The sequence below is a fragment of the Prionailurus viverrinus genome, chromosome B4, assembly GCF_022837055.1.
Source record: "Prionailurus viverrinus isolate Anna chromosome B4, UM_Priviv_1.0, whole genome shotgun sequence".
Classification (NCBI taxonomy): Eukaryota; Metazoa; Chordata; class Mammalia; order Carnivora; family Felidae; genus Prionailurus; species Prionailurus viverrinus.
This window is the reverse complement of record NC_062567.1, coordinates 110,499,918-110,522,548: the sequence shown is the minus strand read 5'-3', so window position 1 is coordinate 110,522,548 and position 22,631 is coordinate 110,499,918. Positions and strand designations below refer to the sequence as shown.

General features: G+C 40.1%; 2 long non-coding RNA genes across 9 annotated transcripts in view; one reads left to right on the top strand and one right to left on the bottom strand.

The window, feature by feature from the left end:
• The window catches only part of LOC125170412 (uncharacterized), a 437,501-nt gene that overhangs the window by 327,176 nt on the left and 87,694 nt on the right, over positions 1-22,631 (top strand). The gene's annotated exons all lie outside the window — the stretch shown is intronic.
• On the bottom strand, positions 17,212-22,265 carry LOC125170413 (uncharacterized). The gene is made up of 4 exons (XR_007154026.1): positions 22,201-22,265; positions 21,048-21,661; positions 18,603-18,689; positions 17,212-17,326 (listed from the first exon to the last, which is right to left on the bottom strand). It is a non-coding gene; the product is annotated as an uncharacterized LOC125170413 (long non-coding RNA).

The window sequence follows — 22,631 nt, the reverse complement described above, 5'->3', positions numbered from 1 at the left end:
CTGCGGGGGCTCAGTCAGTTAAGCATCTGACTCTCAGAAGGATGAATCTGGGGAAGGGACCTATGCAAGTCCTTTCTCTGTTTGCTAATGCAAATATGTGGTGAGGGAAGGAAGGACACATACATGGACTGGAACGCTAAAGTGAGCCACTCATTGGTTTAAGAGAAAACACAACAAAAGAAAAAGTGTCTAGGGAATTCTTTTCAGTTGCTAGTTATTAAATGTCTTTAACTAAATATTTACTCAGCTACTTACTTTGTGCCAGATACTGGAGTTACATAGGAAATAATAATAACAAAGACGATTTTAATAGCAATGTCAAGGAGATAACCTGCTACATACTAGGCACCAGGCAGTTTCGGGTGCTAAGGTTGTGTTTTCTTTTTAAATTTTTTAATGTTTATTTTTTGAGAAAGGCAGAGAAAGAGAGAGTGAGTGGGGGAAGGGGACAGAGGATCTGAAGCAGAGAGCAGCGAGCCCGACGTGGGACTCAAACTCACAAACCATGAAATCATGACCTGAGCCAGATGCTTAACCAACATGAGCCACGCAGGCATCCCCACTAAAGCTGTGTTTTCAACCAAACAGACCTGACTCCTGCCCTTATGGAAACTCTAGGTATGCGTTAGGCATTTAAAAATGACTTACATGTGAAAATAATTACAGTTATGATAAATGGTACTGAGAAAATCTGGGGGCTCTTTGCGGTTTATGTTGTGGGCTGAATTGTGTCCCTCCAAAGTTCATATTAAACTACCTTAGAATGTGCCTTTATGGATATAAGGTGTATAAAAAGGGAATGAAGTTAAAATAAGGTCATGAGGGTGGGTCCTAATTCAATAGACTGGTATTCTTATCAGGAGAGGAAATTTGGACACAGACTTGCACAGAGAAAAGACGATGTGAAGACACAGGGAGAAGAGGACCATCTGCACATCAAGGAGAGACGTCTCAGAAGACACAGCCCCCTCTGACACCTTGCTGTTGAACTTGTAGCCTCCAGAACTGTCAGAAAATAAGTCTGTTGTTTAGGCCACCTGATCTCTGGTAGTTTGTTTTGGCTGCCTTAGCAAAGTAATACAGCATGTAACATGGACTTTGTATCTAGTGAGGGATGGCTAAAAGAAAACATTTTTAAGGATGGTTTCTAAATGCCCCAAGAAGAAATCAGTTGTTACCCAGATGTCCAGGGGATTAAAGGGAGTGGGGAAAGGTAGGTAGAATTCCTGGGAGAAGGTGTGGATGGGCAAAGCTCATGAAACAGAAGAAATGATCTGAATCATGGGCAAACTAGGATAAGACTTAAGGAGGTGGAACAATGAGGAAGATTGGGGACAGTGTTTAAACAATTATTTGGGCTGGTGCAAGTGGAAGGTGTTGTGCTATGGCAGAAAGTTCCCGTTCCCAGCTCAGCCTTTTGCCAGCTCTAGGAGCCTGAACTTCCTCGTTTATGTGTGTGCATGCCTTCTAAAATATGATAACCAGAGTAAAGGCTTTGTTCTTTGTTCTCTGAGAAGAAAAGAAAGAAGGAAAGAAAGAAAGAAAGAAAGAAAGAAAGAGAGAAAGAAAGAAGAAAAAGGGAGAGAGGGAAGGAGGGAAGGAAGGAAGTGAGGGAGGGAAGGAAGGAAGGGAGGAAGGAAAGAAGAAAGAGAGAAGAGAGAAAAAAGCAGAGAGAAGAAGAGAGGGATTAGAAGGAGAGAGGGAAAAGAGGAAGGGATGGGGAGAAAATATGAATTTATTTGAGAGATACGGCTGTACAGTTGGGCACTTTTGAATTACTGACTGAGCATGCAACTTTGCGTGTAAATAGCCATAGCGCCTTATCATTACTTTTACAAGAAAGTATTACATCAGAACCAGAAGCTAGGCCTCGTTTTTTGCCATGTGTATTTATCGACACCTAGCGGCAGGATTCTGCATTGTTCTGGCATACTCTTGAAAAATACGTTGTTCACACAATAGAGATTTCAAGTCGTGCTAAAAACCGATGTTTTCACTTATTTGTTCTGCAACTACTTACTGAACCCATCTGAATGTATCCAACGCTGTTTTTGTGTGGGAACTCAACTAAATAGAGTTCTACATTCTTCTTTAACATATATGATATACAAATTCAACCACGTCAATAGCCACCGTTTATTGAGGACTTACGAAGCACTGGTCTAGGCAGTTTTTGAACATCATCTCTTTTGAACTTGGCAATCAAGTTCAGAGTTATTATCCTTTTCCTCAAATGGGGAAACTGAGGCTTAGAAAGTTAAGCCAATTCACTCAAACTCACACAACAGTTAGTTGAAGAACTGTAGTTAGATCCTAATCTACGGGTTGTAGAGTTCATGTTCATTCCACTCTACCACACGGCATCTGAAACAATTCCTTCATAACTTTACTTATTTATATATATGAAATTCTTTAGTTTATATGTATTTGTACTTGCATTTATATATTTATGTAGGTGTGTATGTGTATTTGTCACCTACTATACGCATGCCGGGGACAGTATTAGATAAGGGTGCATATATTCATTCACAAAATATTTACTGAGTACCTACTACATGCCATGTGTTATGTTGAGTACTGATGGTACAATTATTGGCAAAAAAGATATGGTCCCTGTCTCCAGTGTTCTTAGAGCCCTGTATGGTAGAGGGACGATTACAATTGGGATGTACTTCCTCAGGAATGACAAGTCAAGGGGCACCTGCGTGGCTCAATTGGTTGAGCGTCTGACTTCAGCTCAGGTCATGATCTCACGGTTCGTGAGTTGGAGGCCCACATCGGGCTCGTTGCTGTCAGTCTGTCAGTACAGAGCCTTCTCGGATCCTCTGTCCCCCTCTTTCTCTGCCCCTCCCCGGCTTATGCTCTCCCCTTCTCTCCAAAAGTAAAGAAGACATTAAAAAAAAAACTTTTTTAAAAAGGAATGACAATTCAAGTGTACATATACATAAGTATCTTAACTGTTCTTAAGATCTCAAAATGGGTTTTCCAAGGATGTGCTACTTCAGCTGAGATCTGAAGAACAAATATAACTTAGACATATGTGTTTTTAGAGGACACGATGGAAGGGGCAAGCAGGCAGACGAGAGGAGTGTTTCAGACAGTGGGGACAGCATGTGCAAATGCCCTATGGCAGAAGAGAGAAGCACACAGTCAGGGAAGAGAGAAAAGAGGGAGCATGCATTCAAATGTGACTGGGGAAACAGAGAAGTAGACAGATAAGAGGAAAGGAACTCGGCACACTTGCCTATCATGCAGTGATGCGATGTATTTTCGGCAACGTCGGGGCACAGGAACTCTCCGTGCGCATCCAGCTACTGCAAAGGGATGCCCCAATGCTGGGGCAAAGGAAAGTTAACATAGACCCAGGGCAAATCTGTGTATGGTCCTTACTGGGGCTGAGGCTGGGCAGTTGGCCATATACTGATGCAATTCCCCTACAACATCTGGGAATGCAAGCAGTGTCTTTCACGGGTGGCTCTATTCCGCGGCACTTTCCATCCTTATCTACGTGATTCCCTCATATCCACTTCCATAAACAGACCCCCAACATCATCACCCCTTTGATCTTTGCCCTCCTTTTTTAAAGTTTATTTATGTACAGAGAGAGAGAGAGAGAGAGAGAGAGCGCGAGAGAGAGCGCACAAGTGCATATGCAGGAGAGAGGCAGAGAGAGAGAATCCCCAGCAGCTCCAGTGCAGAGCCCAATGAGGGACTCGAACCCATGAACTGTGAGATCGTGACCTGAGCTGAAATCAAGAGTCAGAGGCTTAATCGACGGAGCCACCCTACCCTCTTTGTCTTTGGTCCTCTTCTACTATGTGGGAGGATATTTTTTGCTAACCAAGTACTCCCCCAACGCTAGAAGAAAGAAAAGCCAGATGTCTTTTCTTATGCCACAAAGACACCATTTTTCCCCCTCCACTTTCTGCCTGGTCAGACTGCCCTCCAGGTGCACTGGGCACGACTCCACATGGATGAGAGAGAGGGACATGAAAGCGAATTACTAGTGAAGAGAAAAATAAAGGTCATGAGGTATCTCAAAATATTATCCCGCCACTTCTCCTGGAAAAACTGCTCCCCTGCAAAATGCTATGAAGTTCTCTAGATGTTCGGCTTTCCTATAAAGTGGAAAAGGGTCTTCAGTTTCTTTCTCTAGGACAATAGCATCCCCTTTCAAAGCAACATTAAGATTGTATGAGTGGTGTTTTCCACAGGTTCTCCAAGAGTCAGGTGAATGAACCTAAATGCTATCTTTGTGGATGGGTATGTATTTCCCCAGGCCCATTCCTATGGCGGAGAACCTTCTCCCAACGTTGGTTTCCCTCTTAGTTACCTCTGCCTTGTCTTGCAAATCAGAGGCTCTACAGTGGGGTTTGAGATCTGGCCCACAGACAGGCACATGGCACCTCTGTCCAGATCACACCATTATCACCCCACTTGACTCAGTTTACCAATGACTTGGTGCATTAGAGCCAGACTCCTGTGTCCTCCGCAGAAAGCTGTTAATATCCTTGTTCACCTCTCTCGATCAGAATGGTCTTCCTTCTAAATCTTCCTCCACATGACAGTCCACTCCCACCCTAGTGAAGTTGCTCAGCTTGGTCAAATCTGTTTTCCTCTGTGCCGTGACTCCCCCCATTACATTTTAGATAAGGGTGGGATTCCTGCCGGTAGCTCTTTCCCTCTCACCCAGCAGTCTTCAGCATAGAACAACACTCTGTCCTCTTCTTGCAGGACCTGACACCTTACCCTGACATCATAGCATTGCGTGTTGTGGTCTGCATTGCACTAAGCTATGTCAGAACTTGGAAAGTTCAGGGGCATCTGGGTTGCCCAGTCGGTTAAATGTCCGACCCTTGATTTTGGCTCGGGTCAGGGGTGTGGAGCCTCCTTAAGATTCTCTTTCTCCCTCTCTCTATCTACCGGTCCCCCTCAATTTTTTTTTTTTTAGAAACTTCAGTTTCTGTAACATATTCTTAAAGCAAACTGAAAACTGAAAAAGATGCCCACGAATTATTTCTCTATCACCTACCATAAAGCAGAGATCAGGAGCGAACCAGGATCTTCCTGGATGGTAAAGAGAAGAAAATATAGTGGCATCATTTCTGGTGTCATTATGGGAGTATACCAGGAGAGCCAGGTACCAAGGGGGACGGGTCCACACGTCTAGTAGAAGTTGATTTTCACAAGTGACTTATTCCATCATTGCGAGTTTCTAAAGATTCTCTGGTTCCAAAGATTAGAGATGTGTGCCCAAGTTAACTCCAGGGTTTGCTGCAATGAATAGATGTCAGGCCAGGTAAAGACTGATTGTCCTATTTTTCCTTCTTTCTATAATGGAGTACACATGAGATGCCTGGACATCTAGTAGCTATTTTGGAACAGGAGGTGATGTTGAGGATAAAAGTCACATGCAGGTGATGGTAAGGAGAAAGATGGGGAAAGGCCCCATAAGGATAATGTAGCAGAGAGGACTTTACATCTCCGGATTTATTTCACATGAGGAAGCATTCAATTTCTTTCTTGGTAGACAGCTATTATTTCTGGTCTCTGTTTCAAACCACCAATACAATTCTCAACTTATACACCGTGAGGGTGGAAAGTGATCTAATGCTGTGTAGTTGGTATTTACCTATGTGGGTATGGGTGGGAGGTCCCTCGAACTTTTGCGGACAGAACTATGTAGAACCACTTTTCACTCTCAGAAATATATACCTTCCCTTTGGAATCTTACCTTCTAGATTTCCTGACCTCTCTCAACCCCAGGAATCATTGTACTTTCCTTTTTTTAAATTTTTTTAATATTTATTTATTTTTGAGGGAGAAAGAGACAGACAGACAGAATGTGAGCAGGGGAAGGGCAGAGAGATAGAGGGAGACACAGAATCTGAAGCAGGCTCCAGACTCTGAGCTGTCAGCACAGAGCTCGATGTGGGGCTGGAACTCACAAACCATGAGATCATGATCTGAGTCGAAGTCGGAGGCTTAACCGACTGAGCCACCCAGGAGCCCCTGTACTTTCCTGAATATGGTGTTTGCAAGAAGGTGTCTGAATTTCTGCATTACGTACTAGAATTATAGGCTGTTACTTTGTCTATCATTGCCATTTGGAATCTAATTAAGCATTGGAATGTATGCATGTGAACGGTTGTCATGCAATAATTCAAAAGGTAGCCCAGAGAATTTTCTGTGATTGAAAGTTTTTAGGCCAGAAATATTAACCTGAGGAAAGGATAATATGTCTGATACTCAGAAAAATCCCAGCTACCGAAAGCTATTGCTATGTCCCTGTTCCTCCTGTGGACTTGAAAGTTAGCATCTGAAGACCATCGTAGGATTAATACAGGGACTGCAGGGAAGGCGGCAGAGAAGTAGAAATGAGCTCCAGCTGGGCTTACCCTTCTTTCTTTCCTCCTTTAGACTGAATGCCCCACCTTTACTCTGGTAATTGAGAAGTCAATGAGATCTCCTACAGGAGCCACAAAATCCAAAGAAAGTTGTTTCATTCCCTCTGATTTATGGGCCCACGCACATTGGTGATCAGTGAGATTTTTTTCAGATAGAGTGATTTCTCCCGGTTGGGACAGAGCATGCCCAGTGTTTTCCACGATTGCAGAATTGGTGATGAGCAAGGGGCAATTTCAAGTCTTCAGTTCCAAGTCAGCTGGCACCTCGAAGTGTTGTTACTTGTGTCCTTTCAGAATTCTGTTGGGAATAATTATGTCACTTAAGAGACTAACACTCCGAAGTAATTCATATCCCCTAATAATCTTTTCTGTTAATTAATGAGCACTGACACGGTCAAAGAAATAATTAGAAGCATCCTTTTAGGACTGAGAGAATCCCACAAGGCATGTGTAAACAGCTTGCCTTTGTTTTGCCCTCTTTGGCCGTCCATATTTCGTTAATACCCACTTCTCAAGATTAGCCTTGATAACCACTTGTTCTCAAAGACACTGTCCAGGGTCGCTTGGCCTCAGAGTCAAGTGTACTAGTCTAGGTCAATGAAATTCTTCAGCATAAGAAGTTCTCAATATATCTGTATGTTGTCATCTTCCTTATGAACCACCGTGATGATAGATGCCTGTGAGCTATGGCTGTGGGAGCTAGTCAAACTATTCCCTCAGTCAAAGGAAATTTCTTTCTTCTTTGTTGGACTAAAAATCTGAAGTTTTTCTATCTCCTTGACGTGTAGACGCATAGCGAAACAGTCTGGAAGAATGTAATTTTAGGCTTTCACTGTACATGGAAATGTCTTTTTGACAGAGTTATCCTTACTACTATATTTTGGAGGACTGACAAACACTTCGTATCCTGAGATAGCCCAGAAGGGAACAATTTGGAATGAACAATATGTGGATAGATGGTCTTCGATCAATGTGTCTAAAAAGCAATTCTCTGAATGTCAGAGGTTGGTGAAGAAGACTAGAAGGGATTTGAAAAGGGAAAAGTATGACTTCTAGGCCATTAAGATTGTTTTTTTCAAATACTTGATATGATGAAAGAGATAGGGAAAAAAAACCTTCAATGGTTTTTAACACATAGAACTGAAAGACAAATATGTAATATAGAAATCTACGGAATGATTGGTCTAGATGAGCTTTCATGAAACCATTCAATTCTCATCATTTTCTGTCGACTCTTCGGGTTATATGCTATTCCACAATTTAAAATAATCTTAGCTTTTATAACTACAAACAAAATATCAAATTTTGGTATAAGTTATGAAATTTTGGATCCAAACCAGACTATTTTGTCATGTATTTGGAACGACAGCCATGAGTTCTGAAAATATGTACCAGACCTGGAGTATTTTTATAACTATAGGATGATTCTGTTCTCTTGTGAGGTTGTATTTTTTGTTTGTTTGGGGTATTTTTAGTGTTTTACCCTTCCACATCTAGAATGTTCATCTTTGGTTTGTCCCATCTATGTCTCTGACATTCCTCTAGTATTGCTCTGACCATGCTTCACGTTTATTTTTTCCTATGTGAAGCGTGTTCCATCTCAGCAACCCCTTTCCCCCTGCAACTTGGCAGAACAGAACTCTTTTTTGTGTGTAAGCACTAAAGTTGTTACCAGCATCCACGCTAGTATCTGTTATCACAACACAGTGTATCTATTAATGTCTGTCTTCATTATTATGGGACTGCTTTCTTCAAGGGTAAAGTCTGTGTTTTCTTCATTTTCTTATCCTCCCTTCCCACGACAGTGACGTGCCACCACTCCATACATTCTCCTGGAAGCGGGCAATGAATAGATGAGTGGCTCTCAACTGTTAATGCAGCTTTAAATGAGATGCATCTGTCTCCTTACCGAAAATCTAGAAAAAAAAATATGTATTAACTTAGATTTCTTTTTCATAACTTATTGTTTATAAAGTCCTTAAAATACTCTGCTGTTCAGTAAAATACGGCTGCTACGACAACAGCCGTATCACCCCATTTTAAAAGTAAGACCACTCAGGTTCACAGGAGGTTGTGTAAGTACCTAGAAGACAAGTCGAACATTCAGCCACAGCCACATGCTCCATAGTGCACACTGTTGAGGGAAATAGCAACCAAGTGGGATAGTTCTGCAATTAACTCTTTGTAAAATAAAGTTTAGGTAATTTCCTTTTTTCTTTTTTGATTCATTTTTCTTATGTATAAATAAGGGAAGTAGATAAGGTGACTCCTGAGTTCTCTTTTGCTCACCTACTCATTAGAAACTCTGCATCTGGGCACCACATCATCTGACCACGAGATGGCGCTGCAGCTTAACTCAGTGCCCCAGGCAGCACAACCCCAGCAAGTGAGGAAAACCGCCCAGGGCGAGTCCCGACAGACAGAAGTTTTCCAAAGACAGACATCCCATGATAGTGGAGAATTCTCCATGTCTCCCATTTCCAACGTGACTTCCTGAGTTTCCCGTATGGAGAAAGTGTTTTAGGATGCCAGCCAGCCATAGGCGCAACAAAGAGGAACAGTCCCCTGGGGCCAGTGCTAAGAACACACCTGAATAAAGGAGCTCATTTAAATGACTAAAAACAGGGGCGCCTGCGTGGCTCCATGGGTTGGGCATGGGCTCTTCATTTCCGATCAGATCCTTATCCGAGGGTCCCCAAGTCAGGCTCCCCGCTGAGCGTGGGCCTGCTTGGGACTCTCAATCAATCTCTCTCTCTCTCTCTCTCTCTCTCTCTCTCTCTGGTAAAAAAATTAAACAACTAAAAACAAAGTATAACATCCATGTCAGGGCAACCTTCCCAACTGTAAAAATGCCGAGGTAAAGACTGTGGGTCCTCATCAGACTCTGAGCTGGGTTTTTTTCCATTGTTGAAGTCCCAATAAATATATACAGAGTGAATAAATGTACTAAACATCTACTAGGAGGAAATGGAGTGAGGCAGGTAGGGAAGAGGAAGTCACATTCACAATCAGACTCATGTACGTAATGCACACTCACTGAGCACTTTCCACGTGCCAGGCTCTGTGCTTGTTCTCAGGGAAATAGCGCGATAATGCAATGGTTACCATTGCTTACTTACTGCTAAATGCCGGGGACTGTGCTCAGCCCTCTAATATTTCACTTGTTAAATCCTTAGGATAACACATACTAAGGGTTATTATCCCCTTATATCAATAATGAAAAGGAAGGGCAGAGAAATTAATCAAACTTGCTAAGGTCACTACCAAAGTCAATGACTCCTGTTTTTGCAATACTAGAAAGACAAGGAGCCCACTGATGATTGAGTGGGGGGGGGGGGGGCATGCCAACAAATAAAACAGCGACTCTTTTAGAGAACAGCTAGAAGTGCCGTTGGACACTTTCAGATCACTGATTCTTTGCCTTGATTCTTGAAATTCACTTCCACTGGCTCAGAATAGGGAAAAGATAGATTTCTGATTTGTCTCACAGTAGCTGTTGTCTACTAATTCCCTCATGGCTGTGGGGTCTTCATCTGGCTTTCTTCATGATCCTTAATACAGGAAATTTTATTACCTCAGTATTTCAATCATTGCTACTGAACTTGTACCCTGGAAGATACTAGTTCATTGGCAAGACTTCTTCAACCTATGCAGAAGCTAGAGAAAAGGCAAAGAGAGAAGTTCTCAGGGTGATGTTGTAAGATTGATTCCTTCATCTAGGCTTGATTTGGATATGTGCTCATTTTTAAAAGTTTATATTCCTTCTACCAAATTATACAGGTTATTTGTAAGTCTGGCTTCAATTCGAGTACTTTATTTTGTTGAGATTACGTATGTTCCTGTTTTCCTAAACTAGTGGGCACATTTCTGGAAACAAAGAAGGAAGAAAACAAGGAACGATTTTTTATTCCCCTGGCTTATAATCTAAAACTGACCAAGAGTCCCATAACATGAAACATTAAAGAACTAAAAGCACAATACATTTTTTTTTTTTATGACAAGCTAAAAAAAAAAATGGAGGAAAACTCTAATCCAATCAAAATCCAATCAAACAGCCTCCTCCCAACAAAGGCTGGCACTTTGTGTATACAAACCGGTAGCAGAGATGTCATTAAGAGTTAGGCCTTTCTCATCAAGGCTAATCCTTTCAAAATAACCTCAGAAGTACGGAGCACTGACTGCGAGACAGACGTTGGGCAGCATACAGAGCCAGTGTCTAGGAGACCAGTTATCCTCCAAGATTGTAAATTTGCCATTGTGATTTTGCTTGCTGACTTGAAGCCTACTGTGGAAGAGACTGCCAATGATCTCTCAGTTTCTTCTGCCTTTATTCCTCGTCAGAACAAACGCCCTTAATTTCAAGTGAAGCCTTGTGACTGAATTCCCCAACCCCCAATGGAATATGAGTGCAAGTAATAACTTCCATATCACCCTCTCAGATGCAAGGCTCAAAGACAAGTGTTGATAGCAGCTGTCCCCAACCCTCAACAACTCATCTCAGGTTATGAAGGGGACCTATATACCCTTGCTTTATAGCACCTGCTGCATTTAAAAGTTACTTTTGCTGCAACAACTAGCTAAGACAAAAATTTGCGCCTGGACGTTAATCATTATTACGATAAAAAAGGCTGAGGCAACTGGTTGGCAGTCAGGCGGTGAATGGCAAACGCATAGGTGTTGCAGCCTGGAGTCCTGGGGACCCTGAATGTGCTGTGACAGGTCATTTGGTAAAAGTGCTGCCTGTGACGGAAGGCAGACCACAGCATGTAGCTAACTCTAGGGGGACAGTTAAAGGAAAAGTGACTTGTCCAAGTTCATATGATTAGACTAGAACTTAAGTCTCCGGTTCATTGTTCATTAATTATAATACAAAAAGAAGTGCCCTGATCCCCCACAGCAAAGGTCTCTAATTTATGCTCTTCTAAAGGGTGTTTAGCTCCACTTCTGCCAAACCAAAATGTATTTCCATAGGATATGCAAATATTATAGCGTTGTCTATGGGATGAATATTTTGTGCCTTTGTGTGCATCATAAATATAAAGATACATTTCTTTGGGGGTGTTAATAGATAAAATTGGGCTCAACACTTCTCACTCTTGACATTCTGTTACTTATTAACTAATAGTGATCTAAAATAGAGCTGGACAATGATCCATGTAAGGACCCTTGCTCCCCCAACCTCCACCAATGTCACTCTATCCCTCTCCCCTTGCCCCTGCCATCAGTCAGCAGTCAGGAATATTTAATCACGGTGCTGTTTCACACTAAGCCTCAACTTATTCTCAAAATCTTCAACCCATCCTCCAGACAGCTGTACTTCCTAACAGAATCATCATAGACAGGCTAGGAGATTTAACCTGCTTGGTTTATGGTGGGTCCAGGAATATTTACATTTAGTACGTACACTTTTAAGATGCAAGTGACTCTAAAGTTAAAAATTTGCAGCATGCAAGAAGGCAGGTGTGAAAGGAACAACCTCATGATCTTTGCAAAGTGAGCCAGGGACTTCTCTACCTCTTCCTCCTGACAAGGACTGGTCTGTGTTTGAGTTCCCACGAGTGCCATCTATTTGAGTTCCAAGAGTCTGAGACTGCACAGCACTTTTCTAGGACCAGAAAGCCCTTAAACACTTTCATTTCAGCCACCTACAGCAATATCCATGCTCCAATCTGGTAAGCCATGAGATTTGAGAGCAAGCATTCGAGGATGACTCCCATATACGATTTTGTAATTGTTCTCAGCGAGCGTTAGTTGCCGCAAAGTATGGCATTCCATGGCTACAACTCCCTCTTCCACCCTGGAAAACGCATCTTTGAAAAGCAAGGAGCCATCGTCATTCTTTGCATTTTACCTTGGCATTTTGGCCTTTACCTTGGAATTTCTTCCCACTCTCTTGTTATTCCAGCGTTTCACTGTGATTATGGGCTGTTAATGCCATTATTTTGTTATTTCAAAGGAAAGAATGTTCTATTGCTTTTTGGGGAATATTCAGCCACCCGTCTACAATTAGTGTTTTCAAGTGTATGCCAGGTTCTATTTTTCCTTTTCCTTTTAAATTGCAAGACTCCAAGTCAGTATTCCAAAATCACTTTTTGTTTGTCTTAAGATTACTATGTCGGCAGCTTTGTCACAATTATTTAAGTAACTAATCGAGATTTGATTCCCCCCCCCAATATATTAAAATATCATGAGATCAAATTTATACTAGGAAATATGTGAAACTGACACAAGCTGGAATCACACGGTCTGAAGAAATCTTTTTGAAAATGATTGGATTTTACATTCTGGATAGATTTAAATGCTAAATAGAGAATTTAAAACACAATCCTAGATGCCTTTTACTGGAATACGATAGCTAGAAAAACAGGGAAGAAACACATTAGATTTGATTCAGTTTGGTTTTGTGATTTTGATTAATTCAAGAATTATGGATTGTTACCTATATGTTATGCCACGTAGCGCAAAAAAGAAAATGTCAGATATACATATGGATTGAAACCTTTATAAATTGGATGGCCCAGACCCCAAGGTAGGCAGTTACCTAGACAAGGTACGCCAAGAGCCAAGAGCCTCTAGCCAAGTTCTCCAGAACTGGCTGCCACCAGAATTTTTATGAGAGGGGCAGCAGTTAATCCTGACGACGTGGTATTAGATGCAAAGTTTCTATCGGGGAAACTCATTTATCTTTTATTTATGCAACTCACAGTTCTATTGAGAATGCTAAAATCGGTATATACGGTATGCTTTTTAAATTAGGTTTCAACTAATAAATCAATGGCTGGCTTTCATATAAATGTAAAGAGGACCAAAAAAATGATTTAAGGTACCTGGATCCATAACTATTTTATGATCTTCAGGCATCAGTTGAATTACCTCTCATTACTCACGTGCAAAATGGAGAAGTTCGGTTATTTCTATGGTCTGAGAGTGGTTTAGTAAAGACAGCAGAGAGCATTCTGATCAGACAAACTTAGGTTACAATCTCAGCTCTGCTGCCTTTTCTACCTGGTACTTCTGTCTTTTTTTTTTTTTTTTTTTTTTTTGATAAGTAAATTGAAAGTAGAAATATCTACCTCCTGGAATTGTGAGAATTAGATGAGCTGGTAGACATAAAGTCACCAACAGGCAGGAAATGGTGGCAGCTTTATTACCGCAGGTTGAATGTTGCGCGTCTCTCTCCAAATGCCCTCTCTCAACTCTGTTCCAACACCACAATCCTATGACTTAATCCTCCACTCCAACTGGACCTTTCTTCGGTCTATAAAGGGCGAGGTGATACCTAGGAATCCAGCTCAAAAAACAGCTGGGAAATACATAGTAGGATAGCACAGAATGAGATCTATGTTTGAGAAAAGTATCTCCTATTCTCCTTCCTCAATGGTGTCGATAGTAATGATTCCATCCACCCATCCATTCATACATTCAATAAGCATCGATTAAGCTTTGACTATGTGCCTGGTCCTTGTCCATGTTCCTTGACCTACGTCTTTCCCAAGCCAGTGTAGACTAAAATTCTGTTTATGAGTGAAAGTGGTGAATGTTCTGGCACCAATTGTTATGTACTTGTGATTTTTCTCATTTCTAAGGCAGCTTTTCTTTATTTACCTCCAGACTATTACATGGCATATGGTTTGGTTTGGGGATATTTTCTTCACACCTTCCTAATTAGATCAATTTTATCTTCAAACTCTCTGCTTAGAATATATTCCAAGACTGTATTCTGGTCCCTTGCATTTGTAAAATTGAAAAGAAATCTATTCAAGTTTCTGTGATTTTTTTTTTCTACCAGTCAAATCTTACACCCATTTACACTTGTTTTGAAATGTGCTGACACATAATGGGAATTCCAAAGTTCCCAATATGGGGGGAATTGCCATTTGAAAAAAAAAAAGATCTATGCAATACTTTCATAAGCCATGTATAAAGTATTGTGTGTAAGGCAGTGGGGTAGTGATGAGACATCGATCTAACCCCAGATACATCAGTGATGTGTTATGAAAGGAGACGTGACTGTTCTGGCCCTCAGTTTCTATGTCTTGAAAACTGGGAAATAATATCTTATTTCTCAAAGAGAGTACTATGAAAAATAACATTATATGTGTGATAGAACCTTGACAATTACAAAGTCCCTTATGAGAAGTATCTACAATTATTATCTCACCTGAATCAGGCTAGAGCATTAAAGTTGGTCTGAATTTGAGCACTGGAGAAAATGACTTGGAACAGATTGGGGTTATTAGTGAATCAAAATAGAAAAGAAAAATCACATAGGAGAAATGCATGGTCAGTGATGCCAGGGGGCCTGATCCAGGGTCCCTCCATTTGCCCTCACAGAAAGGTACCCTGTGCTACAAAGCCAGAATCAGTAGCGCTCCTTGGGTGGGGAATCTACTAGAACAGAACACCCTAGAAACACAGGATTCTTGACTTTTGTATACTTTTGCATGGAGGGATGGAGAAGGGGAGGTTGTACACATTAGGACTCGATGGTCAGCCTTATTTCTGTAAAAGGAAATTCTTGCCATGCCATCAGTGCCTGCCTTCACAAACCATTTCTTTCTGTGCTTTTGGGTCTTCTCGAAGTGTATCATCTGGCCAACTTTATCGGATCAGCGTGTCCCCAAGGGTCTTCAGAAAAAACATAAAATTCAGGCATGCAGGCAACTGACCAGTAAACGTGAGGCATAGCAAATAGACCCAAACCCAGGTCTGACTCTGGGGTAAAACAGGTTACGGTAGAGTTCTCATTCATTCATTCATTCATTCATTCATTCATATTTGATTCATATATTTACCTTAGATTCCTCCAACTCCTCAGTCATGCACTACTCTGAACAGACTCTCCTTGCCCCAATTCCTTACTCTGCCCCAGATTGAGTCCATCCCATCTGCTTCAGGGACCACGTAAATACCCACCGTTCACAGTGTGCGTGGCAGGAGTCTACCTTCCCTCTCCTCCCTCTCCTTGGAGTGTGGTTTGTCTTCCCATCTCACAGGCATCTGATCTTTGAGATCACCCTTTCATGGTATCTAATACATCGGTCTTTATGAAATGCAAAGCAGTAGGTTTTAAGAGAAAGATTGCTGATTTCAGAATCACACAGACCTGAGAATGAATCGATCATGGTCCCATCGCTTGCTTGCTGGGAGACTTTGCGTAACTGATTTAAGGTAAATCATTGTCTCCTCACTCTTAGAACAGATATGGTGAATCCTAGCTTCGAGGCTGGGTGTGAGCACGCAATGTAAATCTTATATGAAATGAGCACAATAGGTTTTCAACAAATGTGCATCTCTCCATTTGCCACAATCTGCGAAGTTGACAATTTCAGGAACAGGACTATGAGGAATAATTTAGATCTAAGAAACTTGTGCACCTAAGGGTTACCTGTGATTTTGGCAACTCCTTGTCCAACCACCTTCATTTCTCTGCAAACTATGATCCAAACCCCTAGCAATCAAAATGGAGATACAATATTTCATATGCCATATTTTCCAAACATCGGTTTTAACAAAGTTTTCAATTGATGTTTATTTCTTATAAAATATATCTCAAATATATTCACAGTTGGCCACCAGTTAGAAGGTAGAATATGCTTTTAGCTTAATTTTTAAATAGTTTTATATCTAGGAGTTTCATTTATGTTAGATATTTTAGTTTATATTAGATCTTTCTTAGATATTTTTCTTTTTCTTTGTTCTTTCTGAGTGTACCGTGTAGGTAAGAATATATTCACAGTAATGAAAAATATTCAGAGTGACTTTTTTTTCTTTTTCTTTTTAACATTTCTGTTTCATATGTTTACACTGCTTTGTCTGTTAGTCTTTGTCAGCACTGAGCATGATTTATAGCTGCAAGCACTTTCTTTGTGGAAAACTGAAATTCTTCCTGTGCCTAGAAAATGTGTGCGTGTTCTTGAAGACAGTACAAAAGAGAAGCACCTTTAAGGCATACTGAGATTCTTTTATAGAACCCTAGAAGTCAGAATCATTATATTGTTCTGCAGTTTATACCCCAGGGGAGGGGGGTGTTTCCACTTCTGGGAAATGTGTGGTATTCTTAAGGATTCCATGGGCCTTGTGGGGAGGGGAGGTGCAAATGGGTCTCCAAAAACCACCGAGGATCCGTCATGACTTACTTTCCCCCTAGGTTTATTACTATTCCCCCTTACTATTCTAGGCCTTTGCTGATTAAATGATTTATTACCGAATTGAGGGGTTTTTACAACATATTTATCAGTTAATAGTAAAACGCGCCTCAGGCTTTGAATACAAGTAAGCCCTCAAGACTGTCTATAATTCAGTTATGTGACAATCTGAAGATTTGATAAGGACCTAATAAGACATGAGAGGTTGGTGCATTTTTGGGAAATGTCCAGAAATGGGTTAAAAAACACTTGAAACAGAGAGGTGACGTATATATTTCAAACAAGCCTAATAGAGCAATAAGAAAAAAAAATATTTGGAGAAACTGTAGACAAGAGAAAACAACCATCCCAACAAAAACAGCATAATAGAAAACTCGTTGCAACATTGTATCCCCCAATGTTAAGATAAAAACTTTGATTGCAACGTAATCTGTGTTTAATTCACTGTAAACAGAAAGAAAAAAAAAAAAGGAAGACAAATACCTGTTTATACTCATCCCCACGAGGCACCATTAAAGTTCATTCTAATTCTGTGAAATATCAATATCTTTCAGGAAAATTCAACCTTTTGTGACTTGTGCCAACTAAACATCAGAAATCTTCCAAGAATCTAAGATGTTTCCAACTCCACTATTTATTGGGCTTTTTGTCATATAGATGGGTACTGCAGAAGTTGGCATTGAGTTATATTTAGTGATGGAAATATTCTATAATATGGGAAGAATGTATTATTTTTCTTGATCCATGAATTCCCCTGAAGACTTGAATTGTCTGTAATAAAAAAGCAGAGAAAATGCTTGGGCATGCAGAATCCAAAATAACTATTTTTCATACAGAAACATATATCCTTGCAACGTGGTGGATGAGAAGAAAACACAATTCTAGGTGTGATTTATTTCTTATATTCAGAATGCTGAATTCTACCTGAATTACATTTATTTACAGACCACTGAAATATTTTTATTTATAATTTTGTGGGTTAAGCCACATGATTCAGTATCCTAAGCTATACTTTGCAAGTGAAGCTAATATAAACACTCATCTTTGCCAATGTAGGATGGTCAGGGTCAAGCTGACCTGGAGGCCATGTATTAGTGGTATCACTAATGTAAATATTTAGGGCCATTCCGTTTTATAAATATTCCATGGATGTTTGAAAACCAGCAGACTTGGGGGGGGCCTGGGTAGCTCAGTCAGTTAAGCGTCTGACTTCGGCTCAGGTCACGATCTCACGGTTTGTGACTTTGAGCCCCGCATCCGGCTCTGTGCGGACAGCTCAGAGCCTGGAGCCTGCTTCAGATTCTGTGTCCCTCTCACTCTGCCCCTCCCCACTCATGCTCTGTCTCTCTGGCTCTCTCTCTCTCAAGAATAAATAAACATTACAAAAAAAAAATTTGAAAACCAGTAGATCGGGGTCTCCTAAGATTTTGTATGCACTGTTTATCTCCTTATATCAAGTTTGTCTAAATAACGTTTATACAGTGAAATTGTAAAGGTTCTGTAGACAATTTGCCCACTTCTAGAGAAGATGTAACTCCTTTACCATCTGGGTTAGGAATCCCCAGTGTTTTTTTATGAGTTTGCTACCAAAAGGTACTTTAAATCAGCTACTTGTTATTCTGAGTGTCTTAAATGGAAGGTTCCTTAGAAAAATGTGTTCTTCATAAAAGAAACCCAGACACATAATCCTAACCATTTTTTTTTTATTATTTTGTTGGCTTTATCTCTGACTGGAGATTTGCTTTGCTACACCTAACCTTTTCTTGATCTTCTCCTCTTCTCCTTAAACTCCTGACCATGGAGGAAGAAGAATTACATGCCTTGTCACAGAAAATAAGAAAGGCCCATCTACTAATTTTTAAATCAGTCTGAATTAAACTGCAAGGATCCTTTTACAACTGGAAATATACAACTGTCTTAGGTTAAGGCCCACACAGAACCAATGAACTATTTGACATGGCACAAAAACAGAGCAAAGGAAATTTAGGTCAGCATTTTGGTAAAAACCTAATATTACCAAAATAGTGTTTATAAATTGTTGCGTTACCTTTGCAGGTGAGGGTTGCTTGCATAAACATACTTCTCCCTTGCTTAACTAATGTAAATAACAGGCATGTCGTATTTCCTCTTTTCTCTGAAAAACACCAAGAACAAAATATTGCAAGAACTCTCATAAATAGAAAAAGGCTGAAAGTGTATTGCAGAGGACAACTTTATAAGGCAGGAATTCTTGACAATGTATTTTACCACTTAGGGTTTACAGTAAATTAACAGAAATAAATACATACAAATTTTATTTTTCAATTTGTTCTTGTAATGACAAGTATTGCTAACAATTCTAAGTTGGCTCCGAGGAAAACTTTATAAACATACAGCTTTTATCTGTCTTTCTTATGTTCAAATTCAAAAGGTCTTTCCTTTTATCCTTCTCATATTTTTGAGTGGATGATGAGAAATTGAAATATAAGCCCTCTTGAAATGTTATGGATTGAACCTGAACGGATCAGAGCTCTACCTGTGACTGCCCAAAGATTAGAGGCATGTTGAAATTCATGAGGTGTATGTGAAAAGCCATTGATGATGGGTGATGGGGTTTTGGAGTGATGATGGGGTTTGGAATTGACGGCCCAGAAAGAATTCTTGAAGACGTCTTTGGTGCAAAAAGGTGATTTCATTAAAGTACAGGGACAGGAACCGTGGGCAGGAACAGCTGCCCTGGGGTTGTGAAGAGTGACTGATTATATATCTACAGGTTGGGAATGGGGGGGTTGGTTAGGGACAGCGTACGTCTCTAAGGAATTGTGGAAGCAAGGTTTCCAGACCTTGAGGCTAGCTGTTGTTAGAAAAATGTCATTTATTACTGGTTTTTTTTAATGTTTCTTTTTATTTATGTTTGAAAGACAGAGAGAGAGAGAGAGAGAGAGAGAGAGAGAGAGAGAGAGAGCGCAAGCAGGGGAGGGACAGAGAGAGAGGGAGACAGAATCTGAAGCAGGCTCCAGGCTCTGAGCTGTCAGCACAGAGCCCGATGCAGGGCTTTAACTCGAAAACCACGAGATCATGAGCTGAGCTGAGGAGGCTGAACTGACTGAGCCACCCAGGCACTCCCACTGTTAGTAAGACCTTAGTCATGAGCTCCTTCAGATGTATATCAGGGGCCATATGCTTGGAGTATAATATAATGCCAAAGTATACTTGAGGGGTAAAGATAAAGGAGGTTTGCAAAGGAATTTTTACGTGTTTAAAGAGATTTACAGGATCCTGGCGGGGCAGGATAATGTTAAGCCAAGATTCCCTTGTGCCCCTGGCATAGTGTCATCATCAAGGCAGCTGAGCACTTAGAGAAAGGTCACTATGCTTGATTCAAGGACTTGTCAATGGACTGTAGGCGGTAAGGGAATTTAATTTTTCATTTGCCTTTGTTTCTGCCTCACCATTGCAAGCACTTAAACACCCTTACATCTTGATGAGGGTGATATTAGAGCTCCAGGAAACAGAGTCTATAGGTTTCCGGAGATTAGGCTATGGATAAGATTGCCTTTTTCTTGCAGTTTACTAAGTTATTCGTAAACTGAAGGAGACTCTTGTCCTGCATGACTTTGATCTCTATCAGTCAACCATTTGTTTCTTTCCTTTCCTTTGTTCTTGGGCAGCCAGGAGTGTCCAAGGAATATCACATATATCCCACCTGGGGGAGGGGGAGGGGTGTTGTCAGCTTGTATTTTGCCTTCAGCTTGCCTTATGATCCCTCATCAATGTATACTTGAAGAAAATCACAATTCTAAAAAGAATTTACTTTGCAAAGAGGTTGTTGAATTTAAAGACAAGTGAGGTACATTCGATAGAAAGTAGCCAGTCAGGTGCCCAAATTTTCTATCCTCTTATTTAAATAGCACATCGCCATCAACCTCTAATTTCCTTCTTTGTTTAATTCTTCTTCGTAGCATTTATTACCACTTAATGTACGTTTTGTTCTCTGGTGTATCCTCAATGCTTACAGCAGTTTCTGGAACACTACTGTTGCTCAAGTTACACATGCTGAATGGACAAATAATTGAAATTATTATATCTATTATCCAGTGAATTTAGTGCGTTTCAAATGTTATAATGATACCTGTTAAATATGTCATTAGAATAAATAGAATAAGATGGTTTTGAAGGATATTTGATCCAGGCTTTAAAAAGTCCCCCACATTTTTTTTTTGAAGCTTTCTTTCTCCAAAAAGACAATAGCTTCCTGTTAATTGTAGAGTTCGTTCTTATTGTGTAGTCCAAAAAAATTACTGATTTAGAGAATTGTGATAAACTTTTCTATATTAATAGTGCATTTCACCAGAGGTTTATGATGTATTTTGATATTCTGGTTACAATTTCCACTTCATTTCAGAACCCATTGTTGTTTGGGGGCGTACTGTGTTTCACATCCAGTGGGCCACTCAAAGCAACCCTGCTGCCCAAGAGCCGTTCGGTCTCATGGAGATTTTGACCGACTAACCTTGAGTTGGTCTTCTGATCGTCCCTACACATTTGATTGTAGGTGACACCAGTTGCCATGCATAGGGAACTCCTCAATACTTATGGCTTCCCTGGAATCAGACACATAGCATAACAAAGACGAACAGCGAGTACTCTAGTCACAGTCTAATTATTGACCTCTTGCTGTGTAGTCACATCAAGTAATATATTTTAGGCCCTGGAGTACAACTTATGGTACAAACTTTTCACAAAATTTTGGATGAATTAACCTTCCTTCACTTTTTCAGCACCTTGCATAAGCCCTCTTAATTCGCACCTGTCCCAACACCAAAACAAAACAAAACAAAACAAAACAAAACAAAACAAAAGCATGGTCCATAAAAGAACAGATTGAGCAACTGCTTTTCATTAAAATTAAAGACATCTACTCTTCATAAGATGCTGTTGAGAAAATGAAAAGGCAAGTCACAGTCAGGGAGAGAATATTTGCAAAGCACTTATGTGCATATGATATGCTTCATGATACATGATAAAGGATACATCTTCAGAAGGTACACAGCAATCCTCCAGTATCCACAGTTTCACTTTGTACCAGTCAATGGTGATCCAGATGGCAATGATCCTTCTTCTCACCTGTTGTCAGAAGGTCAATAGTAGCCTGCACCATGTCATAGTGCCCGCGTCACTCACCTCACTTCATCGCATCACGTAGGTATTTTATTGTCTCACATCGTCACAAGAAGGGTGAATAAAGTACAATAAGATATTTTGAGGGAAAGAGACCACATTCACATAACTTTTATTGGAGTATGTTGCTAAAATTGTCCTGTGTTATTATTGGTTATTGTTGTTAATCTCTTACTGCATATAATTTATAAATTTGTCATAGATACTACTGTAGAGGAAAAAAAAAACAGTATATATAGGGTTTGGGAGTATCCACAGTTTCAGGCATCCACAGAGGTCTTGGAACATATTCCCTGTGGATAAGGGGAATTGTAAAGAACTGAAATGAACTCTTACAACGATAATAAACAGTAAGGGGAATTGTAAAGAACTGAAATGAACTCTTACAATGATAATAAACAATCCAACTAAAAATGGACAAAATATTTGAATAAATCACTAAAACATGTACTGATGACAAAGGAACACGCTTAAAAGATACTCACCATCACTAGTTAGTTTGGAGATAACAAATTAACGAGATACCACAATGAGCTAACAATATATCCCTAAAAAAAAAAAAAAAAAAAAAAAGACCTGCTATACTAAGTGTTAGCAAAGTTCTTGGGGGATTCGAAATGTCATACACTCATGTTAGGAATGCAAAACTATTATAACCACTTTGGAAAATATTTTGAAGTTTCTTAAATAGTTAAACATAAACTCAGCTATTCTACTCCTAGTTACTTACTCAAGAAGAATGAAAGCTATGTCTTTAGAAACACTTTTACATAAACATTACTATCAGCTCTATTTTTAATAGCTACAAACATTCCACATGTTCAGCAGATAAATGGATAAACAAGTTGTGTGTTATAAAATAGAGGGTTAGTCTATAGTGAAAAGGAATTTGTACTACAACATGGAGAATGTAAAT